Here is a 7,923-nt window from a genome sequence, read left to right on the forward strand (position 1 = left end):
AAAGAGATGGACAATTAATAATTACAAAGATATGGAACCAACCTAAGTACCCATTGACCAATGAGTGGATAAAGAAAATGTGGTATATATAAACCACAGAATACTACTCAGTCATAAAAAAGAATGAAATCATGTCTTTTGCAGCAACTTTGATAAAGCTGGAGGCCATTAATCTAAGTGAGGTAAGTTAGAAAAAGAAAATCAAATACTGCATGTTCTAACTCATAAATGGAAGCTAAGCTATGGGTACTCAAAAGCATAATGAGTGATATGATGGACTTTGGAGACTCAGAAATGGGAGGCTGGAATGGGGGGTGAAGGATAAAAAACTACAGATTGGGTACAATATACACTACTCAGGTGATGGGTGCACTAAAATCTCAGAAATCACCACTATATAATTCATCCATGAATTGTTTTATAACAATATGGCTGTATAATTCATCAATCCATTCATTCATTCAACCAAAAACTTCTCATATTCCAAAAGTTATTGAAATAATAAAAATAAATAACAATTTTTTAAAAAGTGGCCCCTGAGATGAGACTGAATTGCTGCAATCTTATGGTAACACTTGTGCAGATGAGGAGCTGCTTCCCACGGATGAGCAAAGAGAGCCGTTTTTTGAGATGGAATCGACTCCTGGTGAAGATGCTGTGCACATTGTTGAAATGACAACAAAGGATTTAAAATATTATAAAACCTGGATGATAAAGCAGTGACAAGGTTTGAGAGGACTGACTCCAATTTTGAAAGAATTTCTATTGTGGGTAAAATGCTATCAAACCGCATCTCATGCTACAGAGAAATTTTTCTTTTTTCTTTTTTCTTTTTTTTTTTTTTTTCTTTTTTTTTTTTTTTTTTTTTTTTTTTGAGACAGAATCTTGTTCCCTCACCCAGGCAGGAGTGCAGTGGCACGATCTCAGCTCACTGCAATCTCCCTCTCCCAGCTTCATGCGATTCTCCCCCCTTGGCTTCCCAAGTAGCTGGGTCTACAGGCCTGTGTCATCACGCCCGGCTAATTTTTGTTTTGTTTTGTTTTTGTATTTTGGGTATAGACAGGGGTTTTGCCATGCCATGTTGACCACGGTGGTCTCGAACTCCTGACCTCAGGTGATCCGCAATCCCTCAGCCTCCCAAAGTGCTGAGATTACAGGCATGACCCACTGCGCTGGGCCTACAGAGAAATCTTTGGTGAAAGGGAGAGTCAATCAATGTGCCAAACTTCACCGTTGTCTTATCTTAAGAAATTGCCACAGCCCGAACCTTCACAACCACCACTCTGATCAATTAGCAGCTATCGGATTGAAGGAAGTCTGTCCACCAGCAGAAAGATTAAAACTCACTGAAGGCTTAGACAATTGTTAGCATTTTTTAGCAATGACGTACTTTTTTTAAAAAGGGATATATATATATATAGTTTTTAGACATAATGTTATTTCAAACTTAATAGTCTATAGTATAAACATAACTTTTATATGTACTTGAAAAAGTATGTGTGATTCACTTTATTGTGCTGGTCTGAAACAGAACCCGCAATCTCTCCAAGGCATTGTAAGCCATTGGTTCATACAGTAGGGGTAGCTGGCAGGAAATAAAAGGCAGGTTCTGAGAAAGAGCAGCGGGGGCTCTCAGGCACACGCTGACACTGCTGTCCACAGTCACAATTTCTTCTTCCTCGGGGAAACTGAGTTCTGTTTTTTGGGGCTTTGGACTGATTGTATCAAGTCCACCCAGGTCATCTAGGATAATCTCCCTTCCTTAAACTCAACTGACTGTTAACTTTAATCACTCTGCAAACTACATTCACAACAACACCTACATTAATGTTTGACTGAAAACCTGGGAACTATAGTCTACCCAAGATGACAAATAAAACTGACCATTTCTTTTTGCAACTTTTCTGTAAATAAGAAATCTTTCAAAACACAGTTTTGGGTCCAGACACGGTGGCTCCCGCCTATAATCCCAGCACTTTGAGGCAGGTGAATTGCTTGAGCCTCGGAGTCAGAGCAGCTTGGGCAACACGGCAAAACCCCTTCTCTACAAAAAAAATACAAAATCAGCTGGATAAGGTGGCGTGCACTTGTAGTCCCAGCTACTCAGGAGGCTGAGACAGGAGGATCACTAGAGCTCTGGAGGTAGAGACTGCAGTGAGTTGAGATGGTCCCATTATGCTCCAGCCTGGGTGACAGAGTGAGATCCTGTCTCAAAATGTAAAAATAAAAAATGCAGTCTCGAACACTCTGCTACCACATTTCTTTCTCAAGCGCTGGTAAGCAAAGGACATTGCAAGGATCCCAACCACCCATGTCTTGCTGTTCCAGAATTCTGTCCCTGCAGTTACTATGGCTGCAAATTAGGGAACAGGATTATTTTTCTCTACCAGCCTTTATGACCAAGTGCCATGCCCCAGGCACCTGACACAGTGCTTCTCAAACTTGCCTATGAGTCACTTGTGGATGTTGTTCTTCAAGAAGGAAAACAATGTAAGTCAAAAATTAGCTCTCCATGAAGAAAACAAGGGCATTAGAGAAGGAAGAAATGAAGGTAAAATAACATTTTTCATTTTTATTATTTATTTTTCGTTCATTCCTGCAAGCTAATCTGAACCAAGTTAATGCATTGGACACGTATGTTAGCTGATACATTCATTCTCTTCCCGCAGATAAAACTTCTCTATGCTTTAATTTCATACTGGTTTTTTTGACCCATATTTCACCCTTCCTAAATAGCTATTTTCCACTTACTTCCCCTTTACCTTGAAAATCACCACAAGTGCTTTATGCCCAGACACGTGGCCACCACGGCCCCTGTCACAAGCATGCAAGTGTTATACTGTTGTGATCAAGGGTGTTTGACCCACTTAGGGACCCCCAGAGGCAAAGAGTCACAGTCTAGGAGGGGACTCAGGCTAACACTCATTCCTTTTTTCATAAAATCCTTCTTCTTGGCTAAATTAGATATAAATTAATAAGTACCTGCCTGACATTGGATGCTTTTCGTGCTACTTCCACTGGTGCTATGTTACCTTGTTTTGAGGCTGAGCTTTATAAAAAGAGTGAAGGAGGTGAGGAAGAGAACCACGGATCTGAGGGAATAGCAGTCGGTGAGTGCAAAGGCCTGAGTAAGCTTTGTACCTTCCAGAAGCAGCAAGAAGAGCAGTAAGAGAGGAGGCCGGGCGTGGTGGCTCACGCCTGTAATCCCAGCACTTTGGGAGGCCGAGGCGGGCAGATCACAAGGTCAAGAGATCGAGACCATCCTGGCCAACATGGTGAAACCCTGTCTCTACTAAAAAAAATACAAAAATCAGCTGGGCATGGTGGCGCGCGCCTTTGGTCCCAGCTACTCGGGAGGCTGAGGCAGGAGAATTGCTTGAACCCAGGAAGCGGAGACTGCAGTGAGCTGAGATTGCGCCACTGCACTCCAGCCTGGCGCCTGGCGACAGGGCAAAACTGTCTCAAAAAAAAAAAAAAAAAAGAGAGGAGGTCAGAATATGGCAGGCACATCATGAGGGCTTTGTGGACCCACTGGAAGGTATTTGGCTTTTACTTGGAGTGAGATGGAAACCATTAGAACCTCACCATTCAGCACAGCAGCCACAGACCTCATACGGCTATTTTAAACTTAAGCTAATGAATACCCAATAAAATCACAAACGTGTCAGCCACATCTCAGTGCTCAAGAGCCACATGTGGTCTGAGAATTTTGAACAGAAGAATGGTGTGATTCGATTCGGTTGTGAAAGGAGCCCTGGGCTTCAGAGGTGAGCATGGGCTGCTGGGCTACCCGTCAGGAGCTGCCTACAGCTGGCGGTGGTCTGGCCCGGTGGTGGCCATGAAGTAAAGGCAGTGAACAGATTCTGGACATTTTGAAGGTGGAACCAGAGGGATTCCCTGATAAATCAGATGTGGGAAGAAGAGAAGTTGGTGAAGGTGGATTCTAAGTTTTGGCTTGAGCAACCAGAAAGGTGAAGCAGCCCTTACTGAGCAGGAGGGGCCATGAGTGAGGGAGGTAAAGGAGTGGACCCCATGTGCAGCTTAAGGCCTGGGTGGCCTCAGGTGTCTGGAGCCATCCAAGAGAAGGGTGCTGAGATGGGCTTGGAGGTTCATCAGGGGTTTGTGCTGCAGACATCCATGTGGGAGACGTGAGTGCATAGTTGCTGTTGAACCCCCAGATGTGCCTCAGGAGACCCCCGGGGTTGGGGCCGTAGCACTGGCTACGTGCTTCCAGTGTCCTGTGATGACCTGCACCACGCCATGTTGAAATCTCTGTTTAGATGGCTTTCTCTTCACAGACCCAGGACTTCTTGATGGCACGAACTGAACTTTTCCTTCGTTAACGTCAGAATCTCACATCATAGGTGTTCAAGGAATATGTACTAAACTAAGTGAGAAAACGAATAGCATACACTTGGAATTGGTAACACATTTTATAAAAGATCAGTAAGAACAAGATGGGTCTACCATGGTGTGATTCAGGTGCAGACGTTGCCTAGAAAAGATAGCACTGCCTTTAGGTGGGGCCACCCATGGTCTCAGACCCAGCATGACAACCAAGGACAGTTACATTCACCAACATTCACACCTAAGAGAAAGCGCAGGATGCTGCAGTTGACCACTAGAACTGCCTCGTGGCTAGCTGAACCTCACTGAGGCACGTGTATCTCTCTGAACTCTCTGAAGAGCTCTTGGCAATCCTTTTTCAAGATTCTGAAGAAAAAACATTGTAGCCCCGGACTCAAAAATTTCACCCCTAGAAAGAAAACAACTTATGCATCAATATTTTCTTCTATAAGAGTGTGTATCACAGAACTATTCATTCTAGAAAAAAAAAATTGAAATAGCCTAAAAATCTACCATTAGCAAAAAAAAAAAAAAATTAAACTAAACTATGGTATACTCAGAATAGGAAATAAAACTTTAAAGACAATTTAACAACATGAAAAATGCTGATGACATAGTAACAGTTAAATAGAAAAGCAACATGAAATTATAACCACCACATGATCTCGGTTTGGTGAAAATGGACACATGCGCTCGTGTACATGTGTACACATGCAGGCACAGGCACAAAAGCATGTGGACACAAACTCATATGCATACATGTCACTTATCTTTCTTACACGTTTATTCACTTTCTTATTCGTTTTTATAATGAGCATGTACTAATTTGATTCTAAAAACGCAAGACCTTTCATTTTCAAATCTAAGAAGAGTTGGAGAAATCCGTTCATTGTCTTAGAAAATCAGATTTTGAGGGTCGGGCGCGGTGGCTCACGCCTGTAATCCCAGCACTTTGGGAGGCCGAGGTGGGTGGATCACGAGGTCAAGAGATCGAGACCATCCTGGTCAACATGGTGAAACCCCGTCTCTACTAAAAATACAAAAAATTAGCTGGGCATGGTGACGCGTGCCTGTAATCCCAGCTACTCAGGAGGTTGAGGCAGGAGAATTGCCTGAACCCAGGAGGCGGAGGTTGCGGTGAGCCGAGATGGCACCATTGCACTCCAGCCTGGGTAACAAGAGCGAAACTCCGTCTCAAAAAAAAAAAAAGAAAATCAGATTTTGCTCCATTGATGATGACACATTTTCCCCCTTCTAGATTCTGCCTGGAGCAAAAAGTCAAAGTACCTTAGGAGAAAGAGAGAGATGAAAGAAATGGAGCAGGGAGAGTGGGGGTAAGGCAGGGCAGAAGAAAGGCAAAAGCTTTTCCCGCTCAAGAGCTGCCTCCTCACTACAGCAAAGGCTGTCTAAAATCCAGGGCTGCCGAGAGTATCAGTAGCCTCGCATGTGGCAATCGAAGACTGATGTCTGAACATACAGTTTAACGTGGATGCATCTCAAAAACATCATGCTGAGTGAAAAACGGAAAGCATAAAGGTCTACTTGATGTAAAAATCGGACCGCAAGCACTTCTGCAACAAACAAAAGTCATCAACAGTGAATAAAGCATTGGTACAGTGGCTGTCTCAGGAGTGAGGCCCCCACCTGACTGGAAAAGGGGACGGGGGAACTTTCTGGGGGGTGATCATGCTCTGTATCTGACAGAGTGTGACTTTGTCAAAAATTAGTGAATGCACGCATCAGATTTGTGCATTTCACTGTAGGTAAATTTCATAACAAATGAAAAAGGTATAAATAAATGATGAGCTCTAGTTAATGATATGCATACTAACACGTGTTTAGGAGTGCAGTATACTAATGTCTGCAACCTACTATAAAATGCACTTTTAAAACGACAGATTGAGGATGCTTAGAAGAACGGAGCAGTAGACAGGTGAGAAAAAAAGTAAAGTCTAATATTAATGACAGAGTCATGGTGGGGGGTAGATAGGTGTCTGCTGCAGAATCACTCTTTGATGAATGTTTAAATATTTTCATAATAAAATATCAGGGGGAAACGCATGCACACCCCACAGCCCCACCTTTCCCATCCCCCGCCCTCCATCTGCACTCTCCCATTCCTCTAGTCTCCCAAATCTTTTACTCTTACCTGGCAACAGGATTTTCTGGTAGGGCAGAGTTGCAGCCTAACTGGCTTCTACTGTTAAAAATAGATTCTGTAAACACTTAATAAAATGGAACGGAAGACTTATTCAAGACTGTCGCAGTGGGGGTCAACGCTATTGCAATAACCCTGAACATGAGAAGAAGAAGTGGGATTTGCAGCCAAGGAACACAGCGTGGAGGGGTGGTATTGACAGGTGGAAAGTTACTAAGCAGACATCAAGGGAAGGGACTGCTGGCTAAACTCACCTAGCAGGGTTCTGACAAAATGCAGCAGGAGGCCTGGGGCTCCAGCTCCCGCACCCAGTGAGTCAGTGTAGCAGGATCCTGGGTAGGAAAAGGAACCACTCTTCCAGATCACTGAACTCTGTTAAAGGAACTAATAGTCAAGACTGCAGAAACACTAAGAGGGGAGTGTTATAAGAATGTGGATCTAGAAAGGAAACTGACCACTCAGAGATGCCAAGGGGGTTGTCCAACCCCCTCAGAGCCATCTGTTTTCCTCGTGGCCAGGCCTCTGCAAGTTGAGCCCCAGGGAGTCAGGGAGAGCCCCAGAAGCACCAGCCAGCAGCCTGTGTCCCTGGAAGCCTCTCTGTGTCCCTTCCACTCAGATGTGGTTTCTGTCACTGCCTCTGATCCGGTGAATGCACTCCTTGAGAAAATAAATGTTAGCCTTGTAATCCAAAGTGATGAGCGCCATGCACACGTTGGTCCCTGAGCAGAAATGTCCAAGGGATTCTCACTGCCCCATGACGTGCGAAACAGACTGCAGACACTGGGGTCTGCTCTCTCTTGCCTCTGTCTGTAAGGCTGCCAGCAGGCTTCTCCATGTGTGTCAGTTTCCCAGTGACGTGGCATCATCTCTATTGGAGCCAAATGTGTTACCAACTTTGGCCTATGGTCTAGAAGCATCTGCATGTCCTCCATCCTTCATCACTGGGGATGGGGAGGTGAGAAGGAGGGAGGCTTGACCCCAGGGAACTCCGGGCACTCCATAAAGAAGGCTCTGGGCTTTGCCTTTGAGAAGCTACCAAATCCTGTGGCTGCTCAGTCCAAGCTCCTACTGTAGACACCAAGTGCTAATTGCTCAAAACCCAAAATGCAGAATCTCAACTCTTGGCCAACTGGATTTAACCACTGGTACCTTTAGGTGATGTTTATATGTTTGGTCATTTATTTATTATGGCATTGTTTAGTGTTATTATTGCTTATTTATTATAGAGAATTTCTGCCATTCACCTAATTTCTCACTCTACTAATTCGGATCATGGGATCAGTAGTCAAAAAGGCAGCGGGGGAGAACAGGGCTTTCTCTTTCATCACCTGGCAGAAGGGAAACGTGCCCCCTCCTGGGCAGCTGGACTCCTCCAGGTTACTTGGCTGCTGGAGGCCCCAGGCTTGGTCCCGGGTCTG

Source organism: Cebus imitator, unplaced genomic scaffold (assembly GCF_001604975.1).
Source record: "Cebus imitator isolate Cc_AM_T3 unplaced genomic scaffold, Cebus_imitator-1.0 Scaffold134, whole genome shotgun sequence".
Lineage (NCBI taxonomy): Eukaryota > Metazoa > Chordata > Mammalia > Primates > Cebidae > Cebus > Cebus imitator.